Source organism: Myotis daubentonii, chromosome 16 (assembly GCF_963259705.1).
Source record: "Myotis daubentonii chromosome 16, mMyoDau2.1, whole genome shotgun sequence".
Taxonomy (NCBI): Eukaryota; Metazoa; Chordata; class Mammalia; order Chiroptera; family Vespertilionidae; genus Myotis; species Myotis daubentonii.
The window spans coordinates 46656721-46684643 of NC_081855.1; the positions used below are offsets into that span (position 1 = coordinate 46656721).

At 51.6% G+C, this 27923-nt stretch overlaps 1 protein-coding gene and 3 long non-coding RNA genes across 8 annotated transcripts in view; 2 read left to right on the top strand and 2 right to left on the bottom strand.

Annotated features, from left to right (window-relative positions):
- Window positions 1–2790: 2790 nt before the first annotated feature.
- On the top strand, window positions 2791–8902 carry LOC132218856 (uncharacterized). The gene is made up of 3 exons (XR_009449290.1): window positions 2791–3130; window positions 4375–4483; window positions 7481–8902. It is a non-coding gene; the product is annotated as an uncharacterized LOC132218856 (long non-coding RNA).
- A 3987-nt stretch (window positions 8903–12889) lies between these two features.
- LOC132218858 (uncharacterized) lies at window positions 12890–14570 on the bottom strand. The gene is made up of 2 exons (XR_009449294.1): window positions 13756–14570; window positions 12890–13528 (listed from the first exon to the last, which is right to left on the bottom strand). It is a non-coding gene; the product is annotated as an uncharacterized LOC132218858 (long non-coding RNA).
- A 227-nt stretch (window positions 14571–14797) lies between these two features.
- Window positions 14798–22075, bottom strand: LOC132218857 (uncharacterized). 3 transcript variants are annotated; one of them, XR_009449293.1, is made up of 5 exons: window positions 21875–22075; window positions 20081–20303; window positions 17241–17341; window positions 15629–15851; window positions 14798–15414 (listed from the first exon to the last, which is right to left on the bottom strand). It is a non-coding gene; the product is annotated as an uncharacterized LOC132218857 (long non-coding RNA). The 3 variants fall into 3 exon arrangements; XR_009449291.1 differs by having other exon boundaries at window positions 14798–15851; XR_009449292.1 differs by lacking the exon at window positions 21875–22075 and adding an exon at window positions 21359–21734 and having other exon boundaries at window positions 14798–15851.
- A 79-nt stretch (window positions 22076–22154) lies between these two features.
- ZNF652 (zinc finger protein 652) overlaps window positions 22155–27923 on the top strand; it is a 39579-nt gene continuing 33810 nt past the window's right edge. Inside the window, exons 1-2 of one of the 3 annotated variants that reach the window (XM_059670693.1) lie at window positions 22166–22489; window positions 25890–26024. The gene's annotated coding sequence lies outside the window, so the exon portion shown is untranslated. Of the gene's footprint in view, window positions 22490–25889; window positions 26025–27923 lie in introns of all 3 variants that reach the window. The other 2 variants (XM_059670694.1, XM_059670692.1) reach the window with 2 other exon arrangements.

Consider the following 27923-nt stretch of genomic DNA (forward strand, 5'->3'; position numbering starts at 1 on the left):
GATGGAGCCTGCAAGCCAGGCATGTGTCCTGACTGGGAACCGCACCTCAACTTCCTGGTTCAAAGGTTGATGCTCAACCACCGAGCAACGCCGGTGGGCATCTTGTGGACGTTCTCGATGAGTGAACAGACCTAAAAAGACAAGTGTTGTGTAAGCAAGTTGGTCCATTCATTCCCCCAGTGGTAGATGATTGAGTCCCTGCTGTGTGCAGTCCTGGGCTATGTACTTCAGGCGATTGGAAGATGAACCCGACGCAGGTCCTTTATAAAGAGGCCAAAACATCGTAGTCCAAATGCCAGGGGATCAGGTCCTGTGCACTGAGGTGCATTATGTTTTCCTTCTTCCTTCAGATTTCTGCTCCTCATGGTTTGGTTCAAGTCTAAACGTAAATGACGAGACTATGAAAGTGGGGAGAGAGACAGAGAAAGGCGTGGTTGGAAGGAAGCCAGAGACAGCGCAAACGCTCGCCATCAGGAGTCCGCAAAGTGGAGTGTAGAACTGGCTATTCCGTCTGTTACCGAGGTGTACAGGCCTCAAAGCCAAGCCTTTTCCCCGTCTCCTCCCCTCAGTTTTCCTGGAGAAGGTGTGAGCCTCTCTCTACCCCGTTTCATTCTGCAAATGCGCGCTGCCTGATTCTTTAAGCCTTAAAAATAACACTCAGTGATCTAATACTTCTCTCTTGTAAGTAATAGGGACATGTGAAGAATAGAACAGAGTGAATCATAATGCCATTGCCCCCAGGTAATATTTTTTTTAAGTATGTAAACATCACTAAAAAATGCAAATAGTGCAGAAAGATAAACAATGAAAAGTGAAAGCCTTCTCACGCTTTTCTCCCACAGTTCCTCTCCCCCAGAGGAGCTACTGTTCGGTTGCGTAAATTTCCTTCCAGAAAAAAGTGAGGCATTCCACAGTACGTGCATCTCTATGCCTCAGAGAACATTCCTCCGCTCTCCGGATTATTGACACAAAAGGGATTGCGCTGTTCTGCACCTTGCTGTTTTCACTGATCACAATAGCTTGGTCATGTCACCACAATAGCACATACAAATCCACCCCCTTCTTTAAAAATATTTTTATTGAGTTTTAGTGAGAGAGGAAGGGAGAAGGATATAGAGAGAGAAACATGAATGCACCCCCTACTGGGGATGGAGCCTGCAACCGGGCATGCGCCATGGCTAGGAATCAAACCGACAACCTCTTGGTGCATGGGACAACACTCCACCAACTGAGCCGTACCGGCCAGGGCCTCCCACTTTTTTTATAACTATATTTTTATTGATTTCAGCGAGGAAGGGAGAGGGAAAGAGTTAGAAACATCAAGGATGAGAGAGAATCATTGATCGGCTGACTCCTTCACACCCCATATTGGGGATCAAGCCTGCAACCCGCACATGTGCCCTGACCAGGAATCTAATGGTGACCTCCTGGTTCAACCACTGAGCCACGCCGGCGGGCCCACCCCATCCTTTTTATGGTTACACCCTTTCCCTGGGATGGCTCGATCATGTTTTGTTGTCACCAGTAGGCTTCTGCAAACCTGTTGGTGGTTTTCATGTGCTTCGCTGTTGCAAACAAAACCACAATGCATGCTGCCCGATGGTTAAAGGGGCCCAGCGATCTCTGCACCAGATTTCCCTCCCAGGCCAACCAGCGGACCCCAGGGGCCTAGGAAACAGCCCTCGCGGTGGGGAGATGGCAATGCCTGAGCCCCCAGAGCTGCCCGGAGGCTCCCTACGGTGAATGTGTGACTCTGACTTCTTGGCGGAAGTCATTACTCCACCTCCTGTCCCTGCCACACTGGCATGGCTTCCCCCAGGCTAGCCACCCCAGCGTGGCTGCCCTGGGCTGGAGTCCCTGTACCTCCCAGCTGGTTGAGGGCTCACTGGGTTGGTGGGCGGACGGGCTCTCTGAGGCTCTTGCCTCAGACCAAGGCTGCTCTGATTAGCTGGTGTTCATGGCCACACGATGCTGCTCTGAGATTTACAAACAAACAGGAAGCCAGTCCACTTCCTCCTTGCTGGGGCTGGTCCCCCCCGCCTTGGCGCCCAGTTAGCCCAGGATTCACAAGGCAGCTTCCTGGCAGAGGTGGCGGGGGAATTCTGGGGCCCCACCCAGGGCAGACTCCCCAGCTCTCTGCCCCTATGTGCCCAGCTGGACAAGCAAAGGGAGGCCCAGGTCTCTCCTGGGGGGGGTGGGGGGGGACCTGTTCTGATAAACCCCACCCCGGGTGGGGCCCTTCCTCCTTCGGTTCTGAGACGGAGCTCTGAAGCTGTAGGAGCCGCTCTCTGGGGGTCTGTGGCGGGAGACGTTTCTCCCTGAGCCAGTGCCCACCCCGCAGGCTGCTCTCCGCTCCTGGGAACACCCAATACAAGTCTGTCGACTGAAGGGCTGACCAACTCTACCAGGAGTGCCAGGGGGCACGGGAGACGGACAGGGCTGCAGTCACAGCTCACGGTGGGGCCAGAAGGCTTGCTACTTGGGACCAGGGGCAGCTGAACCAGGAGGGAGTGGTGGGCACAGTTACAGGTGTGAGGCCGAGGTGCGGCCGGGGCGGAGGCTGGAGGTGAGAGCTGCAAATATTCTGTCTGGTGAACACGTCCGGAAGGTCCCTGCTTTCCGATCAGTTAATTACTAAACACATTATACACGGGCGCCTGTTTTGTAAGGAATTAAATTTTTTTAAAACACAGTCAACATAAAAAACAGCGCTGAGCATATTTAATCCTCTGCGGTGACTCAGCGCAGCAGGCCCGCCCTCCCTGCCTGGGGCAATCATTAGGATCATCAATGACTTTAGGGAACATTAGCCCTGGGCCCAGCAGCCGCCCTGAGTCACTGCCAGTTGCTGGAAAAAGAAAAATCTCTGCTATCAACTTGTTTAGTTGCTACTGTTCAGAAAGCTGGGCACAAAACAAACAAACTTAAACACAAACAACCAGAACCCCGAAGCTGTAAAAGCCCCGTCTGCAGCTTCAAGCACAGGTTTCTCCGCTAAGCACCGGGGCTGCGGGAAAGCTGAGCCTCGGGGAGGTGAGAGCAGCAGGTGAGGGTGGAGTGGAGCCGGTGGGCCAGGCTCGGGGAGGAGGCCGGTGCAGAGGAGGCCCTGGCAGCAGAGACCTCCGGGAAGGTAAGGAGGGCGGGAGGCAGTGCCCAGCTCCGAAGCCGAGAGGAGACTGCAGACCAGGAAGCAGCAGCCCTGGACGCCCCTAATGTCGGAGGGCATCAGTGATGAGAGATGGCCCTGGGGCTGGTCCAGGGACTCCTTGATTTTCACCCGGTTCCAGGTCCAACCTCCGCCGCATCACCTGTCGGGGGTGAGGGGGGTGAGGGACTTCGGCTCCCTACGTGCAGTTTCTAAAGCGTCAGCCCACAGCTGCTTTAGGGCATTTATTCCAGAAGCAGAGAAGGGACAGCTTAACAGAGACGGGTAAGGGGGAGGGCCAGGCTGGGCCTGGCAGCGAGAGACACAAATTGTGGCCTCCGAGGCTGGCCAAACGCTCCCAGCCCTTCCAGCACACAAGCAGCCCCACCCAGGACCAACTGGACAGCGAGAGGAGTGGAAACCTCAGGTTAAAAATACCCAGTTGGGTGTAAAGAGAAAGAACAGGAAGGAAGTGTGGGGAGGCAAGGCAGACTAGACAAAGAGCCTCTGAGAGGGAGATGTTAGCCATGGCCGGAAGCTGCGCAGGTAGACCAGGCAGGGAGCGGCCTCCAGGTGCCTGGGGGCTGCCGGCAGGGAGTGGGGTCATGGGCATGATTCAGGCGGCCCCTCCCAGAGAAATGACTCGGGCCACTGAGACCAGGAGTCCCATCCCCTCGATCCCTCTTGGAATGCAGTGGACCGTCAGAGGGCTTCCCTCTAGGACAGTGGTTCTCAACCTTCTGGCCCTTGAAATACAGCTCCTCATGTGGTGACCCAACCATAAAGTTATTTTCGTTGCTACTTCATAACTGTCATGTTTGCTACTGTTATGAATCGTCATGTAAACATCTGATATGCAGGATGGTCTTAGGCGACCCCTGTGAAAGGGCCGTTCGACCGCCAAAGGGGTCGCGACCCACAGGTTGAGAACCGCTGCTCTAGGAGGTAGGGTGTGGGTGACCAGAAGGGAGCCTGCATGCCTGTCATTCTCTCTTGCGGGGGAGATGGGGGAGATGGGGGGAGGAGGGGTTCCTAAGCCAGCAGACCCTCAGCCCTGGGCCGGGTGGCAGGTTTCAGCTGGTCTTGGGAACAGCAGCCACCTCGGGGTGGAAGGGAGAGCAGCGGGAAGGCTGAGTGAGGGCGCACAGCACTGACCCTGTCATGGAGGTTAGGATCCGAGCTCTGGGTCCTAGATGCCAAGTGTGACTCCTGACTCTGTCCCTTACTAGCTGCCTGACCTTGGACCATCACGTGACTCCCCTGTGCCTCAGTTTCCTCATCTGTAAAGCAGAGGAGACGCCAGCAGCGCTGAGCTCACGGCCTTGTGGTGAAGATTAAGTGAGTGACTATATCCAGTAGCGGTTAGCTCGTAGCTTTTTAAGTGTTTGCTATGGGGGTGGAGCAGGGGGCAGGGCAGGTGGTGGGTGGGAAAGAAGTTCCTAACACCTCATGTCAACCAACAGCCCTTCACAGAGAGCCTGCCCCCCTCCCCCACACCCCTCCCCCTCCTACCCCCAGGTTAGGAGGGCACGGAGGAAGGAGGGTATAGAGAGAAATAAAACACCGGCTCAAGTGTTCAGGGACCAGTATCTTAAGGAGGATCCCAACAACTAAACAATCCCATGTCAGCGTAACGGGGGAGAGTTCCCTACCCAGCGCTAGGGTGCAGAGGGATGGAGCCACTTTCTCTGCCCTCAGAGCTTGGAAGGCGCCAGCGAAACTGGGCTTAGAGGTTGTCACGGGATTCAGCAGGCCGAGAAGAGAAACCACAGAAGAGAGCTGTCCTCGCATGAGGGAGCGTGGTACCGAGGTGGTGGCTCCGGGGGGTTGGCTGAGGGTGACCCTTGGGAAAGGCGAGTCGGGCCGGCCTTGCAAGCACTGCCAACAGTTCTCGCTCTGTCCTGTAGGCATGAGGCCAACGGAGAGACTAGGAATGGGAAACCCAATCAGACTTGTGTACTTGGAAGATTTCTCTGGAAAATGTGGAGAGGAAATGAGATCGGAAGAGCTTGGCGGCAGGGAGCCAATGGCCCGGCAGTGGTCAGGGCCAGGGGGGACCCTTAGAAAGTGGACTCATTTGGGAAAATGACGAGGAGGAAGGAGCGCGACAGACTCTGTGGCTTCCAGTCTGAGTAATGGAGCATTTAGTGGTGTCTTTCGTGGAAACAGAGAATGGAGGGAGGTAAGTGGACTTTATAAAGAGGGTTTTAGAGGAGAGGTGAGCTGGCTGAGAGAGCCAGGAGGGCCCTGAAGATGTTAGAAATGGTAGGTACAGTGACAGAAATGAGGATTCCCTTTGGATGAGTCAAGAAAGCTTCCTCTCGTTTTAACTTGTGGATGGACACTGAGACGTGGGCCATGTGTGACGTGGAATGTTCCGGAGGGACCCCTGGACGTGCCCCAGAGGGGTGGACAGGGCTCCGTCACTCTTCTGTTTATGGCTAGAAAATCGCAGTGTCACAATATACATTGCCTAGTACAATGACATTATGGACTACCAGAGGCCCGGTGCACGACATTCATGCACTGGGAGGAGGGGTCCCTCAGCCCAGCCTGTACCCTCTCACAGTCCGGGACCACTTGGGAGATGTTTGCCTGCCATGGAGGCTGGAGAGGTTCTCACCGCCGCTGTGCTTGCCAGCCGTGAGCCCTGCTTCTGGCTGAGCAGCACTCCCCCTGTGGAGCGCACTAACCACCAGAGGGCAGCTCCTGCATTGAGCGTCTGCCCCCTGGTGGTCAGTGTGCTTCAGAGCAAACGGTTGTTCTGCTGTCCAGTTGATTTGCATATTAGCCTTCTATTATATAGGACTAGAGGCCCAGTGCATGAAATTCATGCACTGGAAGGGTCCCTAGCGGTGCTGGCCGGGGCCTCCCTCCCTTCCCTCAGCCGCCTGCCGCTGCTGCCAGCCAGGGCCTCCCTCCCTTCTCCCGGACAGCCCCACCCCTGGTTGAACTCCCAGACAACTTTTGGTTGAGGGGTCAATTTGCATACTACACTTTTATTATAGAGGATATTATCTAACTTGACCTAAATTCACCTTCACAAAATGCATAATGGGGTTAAGAATATTCCTGCATGCCCTACCTGGTTTGGCTCAGTAGATAGAGCATCAGCCTGCAGACTGAAGGGTTCTAGGTTCGATTCCAGTCAAGGGCACATTCCAGGTTGTGGGCTTGATCCCTGGTAGGGGGCGTGCAGGAGGCAGCTGACCAATGATGCACGAATTCATGCACGGGTGGGGTCCAGCTGGCCTGCCCTGATGGGAGGTGATCAGGGGCCGGGTTGGCTGTGGGAAGGGGCCGTGGGAGGTTGGCTGGCCAGCCCCACCCCCAGTTGTAGGGTGGGGGCAATCAGGGGGCCAGGCTGGCTGGGGAGAGGTGCTGTGGGATGTTGGGGCGGGCGGCGATTGGGCCGGTTGGCTGCTACAGTATGCGTCATAGTGATCAGTCGTTCTGGTTGTTCTGTCATTCTGGTCGCTTGGCTTTTATATATATATAGATGTACTGGTATGTGTGTGTGTGTATGTATATGTATATGTATGAAAATTCCTGCATAGAAAACTGCAGATTAAAGGTCACCCAAATTCAGCAAGCATTAGTTCATGAGAAAAGGGCAATTCCGGCTCTAGCTTCTCACATGAGCTCTTCATCAGCCCCACCCTGAGGTCTAAACAGTGGCCATCTGATCAGGTCTCACATGATGATGGCCACAACCTTTTTTTTTTTTTTTTTGTCATTTGTAATGGCCAAGGCGACTATCTGAAACGTGAACTTGCACTCCCATCATTCTTAAAAAGCAAACCTCACCCAGAGTGTACCCTGTGCTTGAGATACTAATGACAGTAGCCCATGCAGGCAGTTTGTAAATAATTGAGCATATATTAAGGGGGCCTGCTCAACTTTTATTACTGATGCTATGTAACTGCTCAGTGTGGGAGCTCTCATCTCCCACGGGATTTGATTTGGGCAAAAATTCTTTAGTCACAGGCTTTGGGTCCCAGGGAAGGAACTGGTTTCCTCCTTTATCAGGCCTCTGCATCTGAAATGCCATGTATTGCAGTTACCTCCTAGAACAAAGGGTGCTTGTATTCTAGAGCGTGGCCGCGATGGCGCTCTTTCATCGCCTTGGTCCTTCTCTTCCTCCTGGGATGAGGGAATGGCGAGCTGAGCTCCCTGGAGAAAAGTATTAAGTAAATACCAGGTGTTGCCAACGTTATTGTTACGATTATTACAAACACTATAAGGCAGCGGTGGAGAATGCCACTCCATGGGGTTCTCACAAGGAGCCAGGTGAGAGGTTCTAAACACATCCACCACTCATCTCTGCTACCACAGGAACCCAACGGCCCTCTGGGGGACGCGTCCTATGGGGCATGGAGGCTGCCGGACCTTAAACAAACTGAAGCCCCCAAGAGTGGGACTGCCATGCTCTGAGGAGGACAGAGCGCAGCTCCTGCTATTCAGAGCCCAAGATCAGACTGGACCAGTGACTAGTGAGAGCACTCCACGTGTCAGCCCAGGAGCCACGCCTCACCGGAGACTTTGCCATCTTCACCCGCCACCGCAGAAGCTGGGGAGAACACACACACATAACATTTTACATTAAAATAATTATTTTTTTGGCCTAGCCGGTTTGGCTCAATGGGTAGAGCATGAGCCTGCAGACCAACAGGTCCCAGGTTCAGTTCTGGTCAAGGATAAGTACCTTGGTTGCAGGCTCCTCCCTGGCCCAGGTGGGTGCAGGAGGCAACCAATTGATGTGTTTCTCTCACATCGATGTTTCTCTCTGTCTTTCCCTCTCTCTTCCACTCTCTCTCTAAAAAAAAAAAATCAATGGAAAAAATATCCTCAGGTGAGGATTAACCAAAAAAAAAAAGAATTGGAAATAATTAAAAAATTATTATTATTATTTTTACTTTGTCAAAGCACATGTATGTGGAGAAGTTAATAGGAGGTCCAACACGAATTTACTGAGCACGTGCCCTGTGTACAGGTGCTATATGAGTCACCATGGAGACAGCCATGAACAAGACCTGGGGGCACGCTGGTGGTGCCGTGGGCAAGGTGAACTACGCACATAGGCACCGCATGTGGGCTTGAGAGATCCAGACAAAGAGACGCCGACATTCCAAGGACGAGGGTCAGGCACAGTCATGGAGGTGCTGACCTCTGGCCTGGGCCCTGAGGGCGGGAGAGCCTGGCCAGGTGGAGAGGGAGGCAATGGCCTCCCAGAGAAGGATCAAAGCCCCAGCCTGGAAAAGCATGGGAGGTGTATGACCATCAGGGAGAAACACTCCCAGCTGGCATCCAGAAGGTGAACAAGAGGAGTGGGCTCGGAAAGGTGGGCTAGAAAGGACTTGCCCGGCCAGCGTGGCTCAGTGGTTGAGTGTCAACCTATGAACCAGGAGGTCACAGTTCGATTCCCCATTGGGGCACATGCCTGGGGTTGCCAATCAATGATTCTCTCTCATTGTTGATGTTTCTCTCTCTCTCTTTCTCTCTCCCTCTCCCAAATCAATGAAAACATAGACATTTTTTTAAAAAGAAAGAAAAGAAACTACGGGGTCCAGAGTTTATCTTCAGCGAGGGATGAGGAGCCTTGGAAAGTGTGGGGCAGGTGAGGCAGTGAACCCCGAGCAAATCAAAACAAAACTCACGCAGGGCCAGGTGATGCGTTCGTCTGTGGCCCAGCCAGGACCTGAATTCGGATTTGTACTGGCACAGGCAGGCTCCTGGACCGCACACTGGCCAGGCAGAGACTGGTCCTGGGAAAGCGCCCCAGGCCAGGGGCGGGCAGACGGCTTCTCTGGGAAAGCCCAGAGCCCCAGTTTCCAAGTCCGAGGACGTCCTGCCCTGCGGCCGGCTTGGGCCTGGTTGGGCTGAAACTTCCCATGGAACTGGGTGGTGGACGGGCTGCAGTGCTTGGGAACCCAGACGGGTTGGGCTGGGAATGGCAGAGTGTGGGATCGAAGCAATAAAAGGAAGGGAGAGGAGCCTGTGGAGTGTCCTGGGGTGTGAGGCCCAGGGCGTGGGGCCTTGCATTCCTGGATGGTTAGGACGCCGAGGCTGATGATTATCATTATTATTCCCGCTCCGGCTTCGCTGAGCTTTCATCCTGCAGGACCCTGCCTTGCTGGCCCGGCTTTAACTACTAGCAAGGCCTCCTGGGGTGGGGCGGGGCCGACAGCTTCTGACCACAAGGGAACTCAACGCGACTGGGTTGCTTCCCTAGTTTGCTCAGGAAACTTCCAGGTGCTGAGCACCTTCCTAAGCCTGGAAGCATGGGCATAATTTCTCAAGGGGGAAACGGAGGCACCGAGCCAGGGAATGATCTGAGCAAGGTCCTGGGAGAGACTCCTCCCTCCCCTGCCATCCTCTATTCGCCATGCCATGCCTATCCTTCCCCAATTGGGGCAGATCTTGTCAGCCTGGAGGGGAGCCAGGGAAGGGGTAGAATCTAGAAGAGAGAACTGGGCTGGAGCCAGGACAGCAGAGCTGGTACCCTCCTTTCCTACCAGCTGCTGTGGGCATCATGAGGTCAGGCTCCTGGTTGTGCGTCTCTCTGGGAGGTCCTGCCTTCTGGGGGGGCTTCCTCCAGCCCCCGAGGGAGGCCAACGCTGCAGACGTGCAAAGTGCAAAGCTCTCTTGCATCAGAGGCCACAGACCGGGTCTTGCAGAGATGGGCCAGGCCCAGGGACAGCGGGCCAGGCAATGGCTCAGAGGCAGGGAATGGTGTGTGCGTGTGTTTCTGTGTGCGTGCAATTGCTAACTCCAGGCTTCCAGCGGTGACATGTCCCTGCCTGCCGAGATGAGATCAAAGACCAGAAGGAAAGGTGAACAACAACCTGGTGGCTGGGTGGGGGGCTCAGTGGAATCCTGCAAAACATACTCCTCTCTGGCAGTGGGAAGCCCAAGGAGAAAGGGGGGGCGGTGGCCCGACAGGGTGCAGGCTGAGACCCAGCCTGTGATTGCCCGAGTCACCTTCCCCACTACTGTGTCCACCCAGAGAGCAGCAATCTTCAGGAACGTCTTCCGGCAGGAAACAGAGGTGGGACAACACGGAAGGGTAGGCTGAGGAAGCCGGAGCAGACAAAACAGTAAACAGAGCTTCTCAGAGGCCCCCGTAAGCTCTCACATCCTCAGTGCCTCCCAGAGCCTGCCCGCCAGCCAAGCATTCATTTATGAAGCTTTTACGAAGCAGCTACTATATGCAAGGCAGTCTGCCTGGAGCTGTGGGTGTAGGTGCATAAGACATGGTCTCTGCCCTCGGGGGGCACTCTCTGGAGAAAAGCCAACTTTCCCTTTCGGTTTCGCCTGGCTCCACACAGCATACCACCTCCCGAGGCAGACGTGTTCGGCCCTGACTGCACTGGCCCCTGCCTCTGTTCCCGCCGCCGGCTCTCTGAATTCACCCAGAAGCAACACTCACTAGAATTCCTGCTGCTATCTTGATGTTCAGCCCCAAAGGCACCTCTGGAGCTTACCCCTGTGATTAGGCCACGCCAAGACGCACTGGTCCTCAGCGACCCCGCCCGTCTGCCTTCTCTTACTGGTGACCCCGAGAGCCTGCCGTGGCTCCCTGTTGCTGATCAGATGCCATTTGAACTTTTGGCCTATTTTCCAGGGCCCTCCCAGCACGTTTCTAGCTCTGATTGTTATGACTACCCCACAGTGTCCCTCCCCATCCCTGGGATCCCAGCATTCATAACGTAACTGTGCATCTGACCAAGGGGAAGAGCTCTGTTGAGGGGATCACTTCCACATTTACAGCTGACTTATTCCACCGATATTTCATGAACAGCTGCTGCGTCCCAGGCGCCATGACAGGTACTAAGACAGCTCTGCTGGCGACCAAAACAGACATGCCACCTGCCCCGCGGGAGCCCGTGCACCAGCAGGCGGGACACATGCTAATAATGAAAATGGAATGGGTTGCGTGGTCAGACTGGATGACCATCGGGGTCCCTGAGAGGCTGGGCACTCCCATGAAAAGCCACATAGACCTCTTTCACTTCCTGCCTGCGTTCTTCACAGAGCCAAGCGTGCCTCGCTGGGAGGAACAGAGAACGTTCCAACAGGATGTCCACCCAAAAGGCACCAGCCCCCAATCTGTTCTCCCTGGGCGAGGCCCCTCCCTCCCCAAACTCAGCCTCCTAGGGAAGTGGCACCGGACGAAGAGCCTCAGAAGTCCACCCAGCCGGGCCGGCGTGGCTCAGCGGTGGAGCGTGGACCCATGAACCAGGAGGTCACGGTTTGATTCCCGGTCAGGGCACATGCTCCAGTTGTGGGCTCGATCCCCAGTAGGGGGCGTGCAGGAGGCAGCCAAGAGATGTTTCTCTCTCATCAATGTTTCTCTCTCTCTCTCCTTCTCCATTCCTCTCTCTTTAAAATTAAAAAAAAAATTTTAAATCATATTTAAAGGAACCTAAGAATTCCACATGCAAACAAACGCTTTGGGCGCCTCCCCGTTTCCCCACGTTGGAAATGACAGGGCTCGCAACCTCGCCAGCTGCAGCCGCCCTGTTGGGCGTGAAGTCCTCTCCTCTGTCCTCTGACGGCATTGCCCAGGGCAGATCATGTGTCCTCCCGTGTCTCACTTTGAAACTTGTCCGTGGATGAAGGCTGACACCTCAGGCCGCTGCTGGATGTTGAGTCAGCGCTTAACCACTATAATTGGTAGAAACGTCTCCCCACTGTCTGACGAGACGGGATCTGCACATCCCACCCTCCTGCTCGCCCGCCGCCCTCTGCGGGAACGTTACCAATATTCCCTACTCCGAATGCTCCTGAAAGACTCCACAAAACGGAAATGGAAAGGCCTCTGGATCGGATGCCCCTCATTCTCTCTAAATGTCAACATCCCGGGTGGAAATTGTTTAGAGCATGTGATACAAGGGAGAGAGGGAGAGAGCGCTCCAGCGTGCCTGAACGCGGCCTCCTGGGCCCTCTCCTGGTGGGCTTCTCTCCCCACCGGGGGCCTCTGTCACCTGGGGTGCCATTCATAGTCCTGGACCTGGAATGGGCCCTGGAACTGGCCTGTGCTCCCGAAGTGCAGGGGGAAAACGTTCCTTCGTAGCTGCCTTTTTAGGTTCCTTTTTAGGTAAAAGAGAAAGTGGCTTGAGCTGTAAAATGAGAGCAGCATTAGAGAAACAAAATTTTCAAAGGCTGCTGCCCTAGGTTTGTGGGAGTTTCCTAAATCAAGGGACAAATCATTGCGTCAGACAGAATTTCTCTCTCTTTTTCTTTCTGTCTCTCTCTCTGTCTCTTCCTCCCTCCAACCTCCTTTCTTCCTTTCCTTCCTTCCTCCCTCTCCACACCCCCCCCCCCCAGTCTCTCTCTCCAGAACCTAAAAACAGCGAGTCCCTACAGAAGGATGTCTTTGTCCCTGCTCTAAAGCCACCTCCTGAACGCCTTTCTCTTCTCTTTTCCAGCCTCAATTCCACCCTCTTTTCCAAGCTGAGCTACCGTCTAACGCCTTTCGCGCAGCCCTTCCCATCTAGTCAATCTCTGAATTCCATTAAACTCTGGGGCAAGGTGTGATTACGCAATGTCTCGTGTTCCCCAGCGGTTCCGAGTGCATGCGTGTTGTCTCCTCAACCAGGTTGTGAACTTTCAGAGGCCAGAGGCCAGAGTCCCTCCGCACACTGGACACAGAGCTGGGAACACCAGGGGCCTTTATAGAGACCTTCATTGCCTTTCACTTCCCAGGAGACATCAGAGAATTCACACAGAAAACAAAATTCGTAAGTGTAATAAACGTGAATAAGCCTTCATTTGGGTGGAGTAACCATCTTATACAACATCAGATAATAATTCCTGCTGGAAAGAACCCCATGCCTGCACCTGAGGTGTCCGTGGGAGAGCCCTCGGGCGAGTTGGAAGCTGGGAAGGTATACCTGACTCAGGGTCATGGAACTCGATTACGTGAGTGCAGTGGCTGTGGGGGAGCCTCCCGTCACGATGATCTCCACATCGGTGTGTGCACGTGAGAGAGAGCCCACGAGTCTGAAGGATGTGGGAAAGCCTCCCCCAAGATCTTCATCCACCAGAGGATTCACCCTGAAAAGCAGTGTAGATGTGGGGGGGTGCAATGGGGTGGGAGGCGGACGTGGCGCCTGCCCCGTTGAAGAACTGAGACTTGGAGAGGAAGTGTGACGTACCGTGGGTACAGCTGGAACATTACCAAACTCTGACTGGCGCCTTTTTCTTTCTTTGGCCTTGAAACACTTCCATGTCGGATTGCCTTTGTCATCATCTCTCCCTGGGGAAGGGAAGGGATGGTTTCCCCGGTGCTTGTTATGGACGGAGAATTGGGCTGGAGGGGCTGCGTCACTGGTCCAGGGCCTGCTGACAGTCGGGATAAGAGCTGTAGTCTCTGGGGACCTTTATTTATATATATATTATTGATTTTCTACAGAGAGGAAGGGAGAGGGACAGAGAGTCAGAAACATTGATGAGAGAGAAACATCGATCAGCTGCCTCCTGCACACTCCCCACTGGGGATGTGCCCGCAACCAAGGCACATGCCCTTGACCGGAATCGAACCTGGGACCCCTCAGTCCACAGGCCGACGCTCCATCCACCGAGCCAAACCAGTCAGGGCTGGGGACCTTTATTTGATGTACCAGGGACTGTGCTAGTGCTAAGGGAGACGCAAGGTCTAAAGACAGGCTCCATGCCCTCAAATGGCTTATTGTCCCAGGAAGGAACAGTTGGGCCCTTATCACATGGACCTGCTTTAACAGGAGTGCGATTGAAGTGCCGCAGAGGAGCAGGAAAGGAGCCCTAAGTTCCTCGAGGGAAAAGCAGGAAAGACTTCACAGAGGAGGTATTATTTGAGCTGAGCTGTAGAAAGGATGAGGAATTTGCCAGACAAACACGTGAGCAGAGGGTGTTCAGGTGGAAGAAATAGCACAAACAAAGGCATGGGAATAAGAGAGGGCGTGACCTGTTGAGGATCCTGGAGAAGTTCTGTGGGTAAAGGTTGGGGTGGGGTAGAGGGGAGGGGGCAGTTAGGCAGCTAACAGAAGGCCCTTGAATGCCTTGCAAAGCAGTTCAGCTTTCCCTTTAGGCAATAAGGATTTGGTTTCCTGATGGTGCTGTAAAAAATTACCACCAATTTAGTGGCTTAAAGCAACACGGACTTCTTCTCTAACAGTTCTGGGGGTCAGAAGTTTCAAATCAGGGTGTGGGCAGGTGCTGTTCTCTCTGGAGCCTCTGAAGCAGCTATGTATCCGCCAGGGAGCCAGTTAAAGACCTGGTGACCCACGTACCCAGGGTGGGCATGAGTGCGCCTACCAGTGTCGGTGGGCACCTGGGTCTGGGGCTCTTGCTTCCCTAACACATCGTTGGTCATCTTCTCTGTCTCCCATTCCCAGTACCAAGGAACTGGAAGCGATCAAAGTATTTCTCTCCTTCCTATTGCATCTTTTTTTTTTAATATATTTTATTGATTTTCCACAGAGAGGAAGGGAGAGAGAGAGAGTCAGAAACATCGATGAGAGAGAAACAACGACCAGCTGCCTCCTGCACATCCCCCACTGGGGATGTGCCCGCAACCCAGGCACATGCCCTTGACCGGAATCGAACCTGGGACCCTTCAGTCCGCAGGCCGACGCTCTATCCACTGAGCCAAACCGGTTTCGGCCTTCCTATTGCATCTTTATCTAAGAAACTCCAGAGGAGTTAGGATGAATCTCCTGGTGGTTTTACCTGCAGGTATCGTTGCCAGATAAAATACAAGACATCCAGTTAAATTAGAATTTCAGATAAACCATGAATAACTTGAGTCTGTCTCAAATGTTACGATATTTTTAGTACTACTTTGTTAACCAGATTACTCTTTGATGCAATCTACAAGGTTGACTGGTATTCAAGCCCTGAAAATCCCAGTACCTTCTTACAGGTAACTTTCTTTGCACAGTAGTAACCCAGGGAAGGAAGGCAGGCGCTGGCTCTAGAGAGATGGCGGGTTTCAGAACGATGAGGACTGGTCCCTCTTATTTCACTGTCATGAATGGTGATGGCTCTTCAGCCCTGACAGAGATCTTTCTGCTGCCCAACTCTAAGATTCGGACAAGCTCAGTTCCTGCTCTGGATCTCACCTGCCCATCTGTTTAAGTACACTGAAATCTTTTTTTTTTTTTTTAAAGGTGCTATACAATGTTGTCTTTGATCTTGACTAGGGATGATGGTGAAGACTTTCATCATTTTTGAGATGCAGGTGACGGTGTGATTTTGAATCGAATGTGTAAAGTTTGCAGTAACCACTGTTACAGGAAACACAAACACAAGAACAGTTGAAATCTGCAAGGCTAGTAACTGTTGGCACTGGGGTTCGCGGGAGACTTTGGCTCCCAGGCTCCATCCCATGTGACTCCCATTCTAGAATGACCTTCCTCTTTTTATTTCCCTGAACCCCTCCTTCTAAATTTCCCTTCTTGGTCGGGGGGTGAGGAGGCGGTAGGAGGTGGGGATGGAGACCTGAGGTCCTTCCATGTACCCTATTTTCAGGCCAGGCTCAGTCCTTCCAGCTAGAGCTTCACAAACATGGTCACTTCATGGTCATCTCCGGGCCACTCTGATGCAGCACGTGGCTCCGTCTGGTGCTCTCAGGCAGGACCTGAGTGTTCACATCAAAGTTGTGTAGATACTGGTGGTGGCCGACGTCCACATTTCTGAACTTATCCCTCTTACGCACTATTTTCTAAATGCAAAAGATTATAACAGTTCATGAAGCCCTAAGAAACCCTGGGTTGTACGGCTCTGTCAGTGGACGCACCCGCCCAGCCAATGGCAGCAGGCCGAACTGAATCCTCTCACACCTCCAAGACTTCTAGAAAAAAGGTGGCCCTCCGGGGCCTGGGGAACTAATGACTTAATGCCTACAAAGCCCTAGAAACAACTTACTGCAGATAAGGTCTCATTATGGTTAATTGTTATTATTATTGTTGTGATTGTTCTCAGCCCAGCTCCTATGAAAGGCTGCCACAGCTCCGCTAAAGACCTCAGGTCAGGGGTTTAATTAATACTTCCACTGAATGCCAGAGGCCCCAGGCACCATGTTGCCGCCCCCACATCCGCATCCTACCTCCCCTGAACTCCGCCCACAGGGTCCTTTCCACCCTGGAATCTGCCCAGTTTCTACCTGAGTGGCTCCATCATGCTTCACTCCTGCCAACAGCTCCCCCTCCCAGCCCGGACCCCAGCTCTGCACCTTTCTCCTCCCTTCGTTGCCCCTCGCCCACAATCTCACCTCCCTCCTTTGATTTTGCCTTCTCTTTCCTGCAGTTTCCTAGCCCCCGCAACACGTCTTAGGGTGGTGGCCAAACAGTTCTCAGGAGCCAAGCCTTTTGGGGGCGTCATGAAAACTAAGAGAGGGTTCCCTGCGCTCCACCTTTCTCCCTTTCAGTCCCCGCTTCCCAGGTCTCCCACCCCACCTTGGTGAACTTGGGGATTGTTCCTTAGGTGGTGAGGCCGGTTGGGTGGGTTGGCTGGTTTAGGGTTACGAAGTCTGGCACTAACTCACAGCCCCGTGCAACTGCCTTCTTTAATTAATTAACACCAATTTTTACAAAACCATCTCTTCCATTGGACCTCAGTACATGCCTCTGGGGCACATGTCACCTCAATTACAGACAACAATTAAGCGTGCTGCTGTAAAGAATCGGTGAGCCTCTTTAAAGACTCAAACACAATTCGGGCCTGACGACCTTAGAGCAGTCTGGTGCAGACAGAGCCTGAGGCAGGATCTACCCCCTCTTCTACCCCCTCACACACCCCCCCACACACCCCAGGAATTGGGCTGCAGCGGTACACTTAGGATGCTCTGCTAGGCACCTGCCCTCAGCTGCCCACACCCTAACCCAGGGTTTCTCTAGGTCTTTGCCTCAATACCCAGAAAGCTAAGCTGTTGCAGGTGGGGTGGTGGCCTCACTTCACTAGTATCAATGTCCCTCAGATTCCAAAGCCCACCTCCCCACTGTCCTCACTGGCCATCTTGCATGAATAAAGATGAATCCAGGCCCTGGAACAATAAGACAGGGACTGAGTTGATCTTTCTTTCTATCAGTAAAGATGGTATATGCAGGGTTACCTGATGGTTTCGCAGTGGTTTGAATTAGGAAAATGGTTGAAGATGTTTCTTTTCTTTTTTTTTTTTAATCCTCACCCTAGGGTATTTTTTTCCATTGATTTCTGGAGAGAGTAGAAGGGAGGGAGGAGGGGAAGAGAGAGATGGAAGAGAGAGAGGAGTGGGGAGAGAGAGAAAAAAAAACATCAATGTGAGAGAGACACATCAACTGGTAGCCCTAGCCCTAATCCTAACCCTGACCTGGGGTGGGGAACCTGCAACCTGGAGACCCAGGGTTTAGTTCTGGTCCTGTGACCCTTCAAATCCAGACCCCATCTGTTGAAAAAAAAAAATAGCGGGAACAACATTTTTCTGCCCTTCCTACTTCCTGTGGAGGGAAGGATTAAATGGGGTAATGCAAAAGGAAGATTTGTAGAAATTGTCATATAAATATGGTTTTTAAAAAATTATCAAATGCATTTTGAGGAACATTTGAGATCTCATTCCCCAGCACATGTTGTCAGTTTGGCTCAAATAAACTCATAAAATTTTTCTCTAAAAGAAAAAAAAAAGCATTTTGATGATAAGTTCACCAGAGTAATCAAAATCCAAACTCTGGGATGCTTCAAACGAGAAGCTGATATAAAGAAACGGTAGCTGTGAACCCCACGACAGCCCAGGCCATGCATGTTGCAGTTAAAACAAGCTTGAGGCCCAGGCGACACTGGCTGTCCCAATAGCCTCGCTCATGTCTATCCCCAGGGCGGAACAGCTGCGTCACACGGCCGGCCTTTTACTGCATCCTTCCTTTTTCTTCTAGGGTGTTCTGGCATTTATTTTAACTTTTCACTAGAATTCAAGTAGGGGTGGTGGGCGGTGAGGGGCACAGAGTGAGGTGAGGTGAGAGGGACACATGGAATGGTAGCCCTAACCCTAACCCTGACCCTGACCCTGACCCCGGGTGGGGAACCTGCAACCTGAAGACCCAGGTTTTATAGTTCTGGTCATGTGACCCTTCAAATCCAGACCTCATCTGTTCAAAACAAATAGTGGGAACAACACAGAGGCCCAGGGCCCATACCCCTCTAATTTACATGCATATGAGTGCATGCGTGCGCGTATGCATCCAAACCCCATGATAGAAAAGCCAAAAGCCCAGCTTGCTGCGCTGTCTCTCAACACTGTCCCTTAGAGCTCTGGGAAAAGGTGAATGAAAAGGGGGAGTCCAGGACAGCTTTCTCCATTGTGTAAAAGGAGCAGTTCCCTGTGAGAAAGGCTCAGGGATGAGAATCGAGTAGTAATTCTTAGGAAAGGAATGGAATTACAAGGTATTAATGAACACGGTCAGCTTTCTAGAGTAGAACCCTAGGCACCCAATCTGGAAGACTGTAAGAACCATACAATCCCCTCTTTTCACAAAGCTTAAAAGTAAAGTGATTGAGCAAAGGTCACAGCACTCAAGTATGAGAGCCTAGGAGACCATGGCCAGGGCTCTGGTCTGGCTCCAAGTCTGGGTGCGGTAGGATGGGGCCATGTAGTTAATGCGTGGGCAGGCTCGCACTGGCCCCTCTGTAAGTACAGGTGGTAAGAACTATAACTGACTAGGGGAACATCCCTGGAAACTTGGGGAGCAAAGAAATACAGTGAACAGGGGACTTGTACCAAGCCATCCAGTTCACGTTACAGAAACCAGATAGCTCTGTTGCTCTCTATTTTATTTTAAAATATATTTTTAGTGATCTCAGAGAGGAAGGGAGAGTGAGAGAGAGATAGAAACATCAATGATGAGACAGAATCATTGATCAGCTGCCTCCTGCACACCCCACACTGCGGATCGAGCCTGAAATCCAGGCATGTGCCCTGACCAGGAATCGAACTGTGACCTCCTGGTTCATAGGTCGACACTCAACCACTGAGCCACACTGGCCAGGCAGCCCTGTTACGCTTTAAATGAAATCTCTGAAGGTTTTCAGGACTGTCAACGTGTGCAGAACTTTTTCCTAAAACTTTTTAATAATAAAAAAAAAATGGGTTCTGCTGGTTTCTGACCACTGCCTTCATGAGAATGTTAGTGAAGAATTCTACCCATGGCCAGAAAACCAGCTGACAGAAGTTTGATCTCCCAACAGTGCCAGGGGTGGGTTGTCTGCCATGACTGCTAAGCTGCAGTGCCAGCGCTGAAGAAGGGAGGCACTGAAATTAGTAGTCTGACTAAGAGCAAATGCCCTCTTCTTGTGACATGTCAAGTGATGACACTGGTTGGCAGCCCCCTTCTCTTGGTAGGTGTGTGAAGGGGAGAAGTTAAGAGAGAGCAAAGGAAATAGAATCTCCTTGCTAGCCCTGAGGCCCAAGGCCTTCCAAAGCACCAATCACCAAGGGTTCAGATACACGGAGGCAAGTCCCAGGGTCCTAGAGAGAGAAAGAAGGGGGAGGCGGGCATTGGATAAGGGAGATGTGGATGTTGAACGGAATATTAGAATGACTCTCCACCAAATGCCAAGGCTGCCTGTTTTTACTCCACAGGAATACGTAGCTGTTTTTCAGAACGGGCCTGTTAAACCCTCTGAAAGAACAGAAAGTGATGAACCTGGGTCTTGTTCTGGCTCCATTGTGTACTGGGCTGGGTGGCTTCGGCTGCGCTATTAAACATTCCTTGGCTTGAATATCCTTCATTGGGAACAATACCTGCCCTGCCTGCCTCACAGGGTTTCTGGAAGATCTGATGAGATAATGAACCCAACCTCCCTGAAAAAACACCATAAAGCACTCCTCACACAGAAGGGAAGAATATTACTGTTCTAATTACCGGGAGCCCGTCAGAGCGTTGGCCTGTGGGTGGAGAGTTCTAGAGAATGGAAGGTCACCTTGTTTCTTTAGCCGTCACTCTGCACCCCATCTCTTCCAGGCAGGACTGCCCTGACAGGGGGAGGGTGGGGAAGGGATCAAGTGTCCCAGAAGGCAAAGCGAGATGTTCTGGGCTCACCAGCCCCCACACATGCCAAGTCCTTTCTTGCATTGGATCTAAGTCTTTCCTTTTACTTCTTCAAGCTTATTTCTTCCTGTTCTACCCACAGATTTCTCTACCTGCTGAAACAGGACATCATTGTTAGTGTCTATCCACTATTGAAGAACATGACCCAAAGTTGCCAAATTACCATTCCTGGGGTCTCGAGTCAAAGTGTAATAAACACCAAGCATCTGCTTTTGGAAGGGACCTTGAAGAACCCCTTTATTTATGAAGTTTCAATGTCTTCCCCCTAACCTTATCCCAGATTCAGGTCATTTATATATATATATATATATATATATATATATATATATATATATATATATATGATGCTATTTTGGGGAGAAGTGGCTGCATCTGTATTAAAACTGTGTGGAGATGTCAGCCTTAGTGCAAGAAAATTTATTAAGTGTGCTTTTAATAATAGGAGGCCCAGCCAGAACGGCTGAGTTGGTTGAGTGTTGTCCTGTGCACTGAAAGGCTGCCGGTTCAATTCCCGGTCAGGGCACATGCCTGGGTTGCAGGTTCCATCCCTGGTTGGGGCGTGTATGGAAGGCAACTGATCAATGTTTCTCTCTCCCTCGCACTTCTCCCTCCAAAATAAAAATATATATATATATTTTAAAAATAATAGGAGAATTATGTAATTAGGATAAGATTTGAAAAACATCAAGCCCCAGCCGTTTTGGCTCAGTGGATAGAGCATTGGCCTGAGGACTGAAGGGTCCCGGCTTCAATTCCGGTCAAGGGCACATGCCTGGGTTTCCGGGTCGATCCCCAGTAGGGGGCGTGCAGGAGGCAGCCAATCAATGATTTTCATCATTGATGTTTCTATCTCTCTCTCCCTCTTCCTTCTTCTCTGAAATCAATAAAAAATAAATAAAAAGTATTTTAAAAAGAAAAACATCAAGGAAGTTTGGATTATGGTGAGAAAAGGTCAAGATCCTTCAAGTTGCTGTCTTAGGGCTTCTCCACCCTTGCCTCCTTCATTTCCCTTCTCTGTACTCCAAGCACCTTCCATTACGGATACCCTCTCTTGGCTCTCAACTGGGATAAGTGCTAACTTGTTAGCTAATAGTAGCATTAATTATATTAATGATTAATAGCTAATTAGTCATAATGCTGTAATGCTTACAATGTAGGCTTCCTTTCTTGCAGCAGCTCTATGTCTCAAGCCCACACACATCCCCTTCCCTATTCCTGGCCCCGGAACGGGCGAGCGCCGCTCTCAAACTGTTTTTCCCACCATTCTGGCAATCTCTAAATGTCTCCACTTTTTACTGGTTTTTCTCATTCATCTGGCCAGTGATCACACTGCGTATTAGCTTGCCTCCTTTATGTCTGTCTTCTGTCACTCACATCGCCCTTCCTGTCACAAGGAGGCCACGGTCAAGATTTTTTCCTTTTTTTTCACTTTATCTCATAAGCCAAAGGCTCTTCTACTTCTAAGTCTCATTTGGGCCCACTTTTCAACTTTGGCCCCCGCTTTCTTCACTTCGCCTCCGCCTAATCCTCACCCGCCCCCTGTCCTGTCTCGTGCGGTCCCGCACCCCCCGCCCCCAGCTCCCGCCCCCCCGCGTCTGGGCTTCCTTTCCGCAGCCACGCCCCCAGCCCCCGGGAGGGCGCTGCGCACGCGCAGTGCGCGCCTTACCTGGGCGCCCGGGAGTGGGCGGAGTGGGCGCGGGCGGGGGTGGAGCGGGAGCCGGCGGTTATCTGGGCGGCGGAGCGCTCACGCGGTGGCGGGAGGGAGAAAAGGTGCACTCGGGCCGGCCCCAGGGCTGCGCATGCGCGCCGCCGCGCCCAGCGGCCGGGATGCCAGGGGGCCGGGCGGAGGGAGGTGTCGGGATCCCTGTTGGGCGGGGGGGTGGGGGGGGCCGGCGAGGGACGGGGCCGCGGGCGCGCGCGCGCTCTCGCCGCCGCGCTCCCCTCCTCCCCGCCCCCCGCTCCGCACACACATCCACACGCGCACACCCCCTCCCCTGCCTCCCTCCCCGCGCGCCGCCCGCCCCGCCGGCCCCGCTCGCCCTCGCGCGCTCGGAAGGGAGTCGCGAGACGTCGGAGCGGCGGCCACGTAGCGCTGCGGCGGCGGCGGCGGCGGCGGCCGAGGCCGGGTTTGCGGAGCGGCCCTGAGGACGGACGTTGGGCAGGGGGGAGGGGCCGGCCCGGCCGGCGGTTGTTACTCGAGCACCGCGGCTACAGGGCCCCGCCGCAGGATGGACCGCCGAGGCGGCGGTCGGGGCGGCGGAGGCGGAGGCGGCCGGCCCGGGTGAGTAGGGACCCCAGCCCCCCCCCCCCCCCCACGCACACGCCGCCGAGGCGGCTGCGCCCCGTGCAGCGGTCCGCCTGGCCGGCCGGGGCTCCGGGCGCCGGGGTAACCCTTCGCCGAGGCAGCTGCGTGCACTAGGCCGGAGCAGCCCCCATCCGGCTGGGAGGCCCCGGGCGCTGTGCTCCTCTGGCCCCGCGCTTGGGCCGGGGGCGCCCGCCTCAGCTCCCGGATCCGGGCTGGGCTTCAGTTGTGCAGAGTCCGCTGGCCCCGAGGCTGGGGGGGCCGGGTCTGCACGGGTTCGCGGGCCAAGGGGAGGTTTGCATCCGTCCCCGACGAACGTGCTGCCCTGCAGCTGGCGGCTTGCACCCGCTGCCTCCCCCGCCCAGCGGTGGCGCCCAGACCTCCCACCCCCGGAGTATTGTGCCGCCCGAAATCAAATGCATCTCGCGTGCAGCCTCCCCACACTCACCCCGGGGGGCAATGCCGACCTTTCTCCACCCCCCTCCGCCTCCCCTCCAACCCAGCTCTGCTGAAGACTCCTAGATGCGAGACACTGGAGGCAGTGACACCCCTGTTCCCTGGGCGCATAACGTGTTCATTGTCGAAGGATGTCTCCCGTAGAAAAGCTAACCGCCCCTGCCTCACCCTCCAAGTCTGCCTTCACAATTTAAGATCCCATATGCTCTTCTTTGAAGAGGGCCAATCTCTGATCACATCTAGTTCATCCCTCCCCCACCACACACACGCACACTTCCTGATTGCTGAGCAGCCACTGTCATCGCGATCCATTGTCAGGAATGGCTTGTCCCAATCCCAGGAATGTGCTTTTGCCTTGGGAGAAGGGTGCTTGCCACACCATGTTCTCGGGATGTGCCTCCCTGAGCCTGTCTTTGATTGTCCTCCTGCTCGAGCAGCGTTATTACAGTGTCTCCCTCCTGTGCGTCTCCAGGGGACCCTCAGTAATAGCCTGAGTGATGCTTTTGCCCGGTTATTTAGACACCTATGGTGTAGGGGAAATTTCTTCTTCTTTGGCTGTCATGTTTAACATCTATCCTCAAGGAGTAGTAAATAAGGCAATATTTTGGGAAGATGGTATGGGCCCACCCCCAGATGGTCAGGCCGGTATTGTTCTGGAAATGGCCACAAGCACACACATGCTTTGTTGACAACATGTGTGTGCCTAGGGAGTGCAGAGCTGCTGTGGCTGGCGTGTGTGTGTGTGTGTGTGTGTGTGTGCAGAATGCAGGTGATGTTCCCATGTGAAGCTGCGTGGATCCCGGGAGCCGGCAGGCAGAGCTTGGTTGTTGGCATCAGAACTGTGCACATGTGTTTAGCTAGAGCCAGCGGTTCTCAACCTGTGGGTCGCGACCCCTTTGGCGGTTGAACGACCCTTTCACAGGGGTCGCCTAAGACCGTCCTGCATATCAGATATTTACATGACGATTCATAACAGTAGCAACATTACAGTGATGAAGTAGCAAAAAAATAATTTTATGGTTGGGTCACAACATGAGGAACTGTATTTAAAGGGCCAGAAGGTGGAGAACCACTGGTAGACGCTGCCGTTGGTATAATTTTGTTTACAATGTTCACTGCTGAGTTTCAGTGTATCTGGAAATGCCTACTTCAGGGGTTCTTAACCTTTCTTTGAGGTCACTGAAGCCTTTTTGGGTGCTCTTGGTGAAATAGACATGGTTTTGTGTGTAATTACAGTCATCTTGAAGCTGGTTTTGGGACCTCAGGATAAGATCTATATTATGAAAAAGTGAAAGGAACTTAAGTTTTGCGTGGGGTGGGGGGATTTGTTTTTGTTTTTCTTAAGGCTTGACATTACTTTGCTCCTAAGCAATAAGCAACAAAACAGATTGTACATGTATTCTTCCTTGTGTTTTGTTATTTTTATTGCCGTGAGTTAGATATTTGTCAGGTATCATTTCCCTGTCTTCCTATAAAAAGCATGTATGTGAGAGTTTCACAAAGTTAAAACTGGAGCCAAAATAATTTGTCTACATTTGACCGCTTGGTAATGTATGTTCCTTGCACTGAATTCTAATTTCAGCCGCAAAGTCAGTGGTCTGTTTTATGATGCCTGTCCAGAACCTTTATTTGTTGGTTGAGGTTGACCTGATCTCTTACAAGACTTTATCTTTCCCCTAGTAGAGCACCTGCTCCATGAGGAAGATTTTTTTCAACTTTATTAAATATTATTGCATATCTTTATTCCAGGTGACAAGTTGCCATCAAAAGCATCCATTTTTAAATTTTGTTATAATGGAAGGATTTTAATTGTAGTTAGGGAGTTTAGTCTCCATGTTTTAAAATCTAGAACCGGGGATGAACATTGCACCAGCCTGTCAATAAGCAGGGGGCAGCCGTCAGCTAGTCTTTAAATCACTCTGCATTTTGATCATATTTCATTCCAGCTTCGCGAAAGTGTCGTGATGGGCAGTGACATTAAAGAAGCACAGTCTCCAGCTCTCCAGGAGCTTCCAATTCTGACAATATTTTCCACTTAAAGAATCCTTTGAGACCTTAAATTTTTTTGCATTTTGGGGGTTTGAGAGGCTAGGGCAGTGGTCGGCAAACTCATTAGTCAACAGAGCCAAATATCAACAGCACAACGATTGAAATTTCTTTTGAGAGCCAAATTTTTTAAACTATATAGGTAGGTACATTGTTATTAACTTAATTAGGGTACTCCTAAGGCTTAGGAAGAGCCACACTCAAGGGGCCAAAGAGCCGCATGTGGCTCGCGAGCCGCAGTTTGCCGACCACGGGGCTAGGGAATTCATTGTCTTAACAGCTTTGGGAAAGGCAAGGGAGCCTTGGAATCTTGCATAGAACCTGTTCCACATAGCTGAAGAGTAGCACGTATTCTACTAAATTATGTAGTGTGCCCTAAGAAGTTTGGAAGAATGCTGAGATTGCAAATATCACATTTTTTATTGTCTAATAAACATGCTTGAAGTGGTTTATATTACAGGTTATGTTTTTTGTTCGTGTCATGCCTGAAATTTTACTGTCGGAAATTATTTGCCTGTCCTGAACCCAAACCATTTCAAAGTTGCAAATATTAGTGTGTCACTTTGCTTTGTCAGCATAGTATAGTGACAGATCATTAAAATCTTGGGACAGGGTGCTTCCCTTGGTTTTTAATATTGCAGAACCTCTTCTGACCAGTCACTTACCTAGTTAAACACCCACATGGCACAGAGCAGCTGATCCTATAGCACATGCGGCTGTGAGAACAGCACGCTCTCTGCCAGATTCAGGGCTGGGAAGCTGGAAAACAATTGCATGGCAGTGAAACACCAGGAGTAGTGGTGCCAGCAGCGCCCTCATTGATGCAAACAGCCCGCTGTAGTTTCTTCAACACTCTTCTTCGACACCCTTCCCGTAGGAGGTTTCAGATCAGCAGCCCCTACTCGAGGGAGACAGCACCTACTTTCTGCAACTGTGGCCTCAAGATCTGATTCGTGACGCCCAGAGCTGTTTCCATTTCTGCTCTCAGTATGGGAAGCCACCTTGTAGTGTGGTAAGAAAATACTTTTCAAGTCTGTAGAGAGAAAGTTGAATAGTAGTGCTCCTGATGTGATTTTGTCCTTGCTTGTCTGAAGCCTATTGAAGTGAATTGTAAAAACAAACTGTTTTAAAAAGCCCTTTTCTAAAGGGTTTTAGATAATTTGACCAAAAATACTCTCGAGTTTCATTTCCCTTGTTCTAAAAAGTCAGTTGAGAGACAGCCAACAGCACTATTTACAAGGCCTGTGGATTCTCTTGCATTTTGAACCGTAGCCTTTGGAACTAGTTATCCTCAAGGAGGTGACTGCATTTCCTTGCTGGGAACTCTTGGGTCTTGTGCTTCGGTTTGAGGTGTGATGTTTTTCTCAGCTGTTTGCCCTCGTGTCCAGCAGTTAGCACTGAATCTACTTTGATAGAGGTGCCCTGGTTCTGCAGTGAGTGACTCCAGCAGAGGCTAGCTGGAGGGGGAGCAGGGAAGTGCTTCTTTGGAGCCAGGCCGAACTGGGTTTGAGTCCCAGCTCCACCACTTACTGGCTTCATGGCCTTGGGCAAGTCACCCTGACCTCGCTGGTCTCAGTTTCCTCATCAGCAGATTGGAATTTGCTGTGAGGGTTGGAGATAATACATGAAACCTCTCGCACAGTTCCTAGCACTAGTATTGAGGGAGTATTAAGGACTCAGTAAATGGTAAGGCACCGTTGATGTGGAGTGTAACTACAGATTGTTTTGGCTTCCAAGATGTAGAAGTCTGGTGCTGCAATCTGCATACTTTCATTTGTGCAGATTTGGGATGAAAAAATTGCAAATATTTGTCTTGGAGCATACCTCAGTCTTGCAGGTGCAGCGTGCTTATTGGAACTTTGATATGTTGCTGTATGGCTGGCTGAACTTGGTAGACAATAAAACTTGGCTCCTAGTTCTAGTGTTCCCCACAGGCTGTGCGTGTTTTAAGCCTATTCAAGCTTATATGGTAAAAGGGGTGTTTTAAGACATTAATGTATCTCGATGTTCTGTGTCCACAGTTGAATCACGTGCAAAGCCTTGTGTAAATTTTCATGGTTAATGAGAGCCACAGAGTGCTTGCTAGCATCAGTGACGACATCAGATGCTGGTTTTAGTCAATCTGTTTATTTATATAGCAGGTATCTTTGATTTTTACAAACATTTATGAACATTTTCTCTGAAAGATTCCTCTTGCTCTTCCGAGGGTCAGTTATAAACTGCTATTAGAGCTAGCTAGAGGTTCGAGTGCCTTCGGCATTTTTGCTTTGGTGGGAGAAGGAAACAAAGATAAGGTCGCTTTACCTGTCAGATTGGACCAGCTCTCCACTTCGGGCCTGTTCCTACAGATTGTGTGTAGTTCCCAGCCTTGTTTTTAACCAAAAGGGGAGTTTTAGGGTAAACTATGACCTTTTTTTAAACAATTTAAGAGATTGATTACTTTGAAAAGTAGATTCAAGGGCATGATTAGAGTTTTATTCAGTGCATAGAGCTTTTAAAATAGGATTTCTTAGTCTGTCACTTTTGCAGGATATTATTGTGATAAGTCTGTGAGCCCATGAGTTACCTAGAGACTTTTCACATAAGGTAGACACATCAGGATTACCTCAAGGGAATCTGATAATCTTTATTTTCATTTATTTTTGAGCCAGCTCTAGGGGCTTGCCCATCAGTGGAATCAGTCACTGGTATTGGATTGCTGATAAAGACGGATTGGCAAACAATGATCTTAGCCTCTCTCACCTTGATTTTGCAGAACACTTGAAAAAACTTAATCTTGGCCAGGATGTTTAATAATAGCACTTATGCTATGTGAACCCAGACTGACTAAACAAATACAATTTAGATGATTGAGTTATGTATCTTTTTCTCAATTATAATACCTTTTTTTTTTTTTTTTTTAGTTAATCCT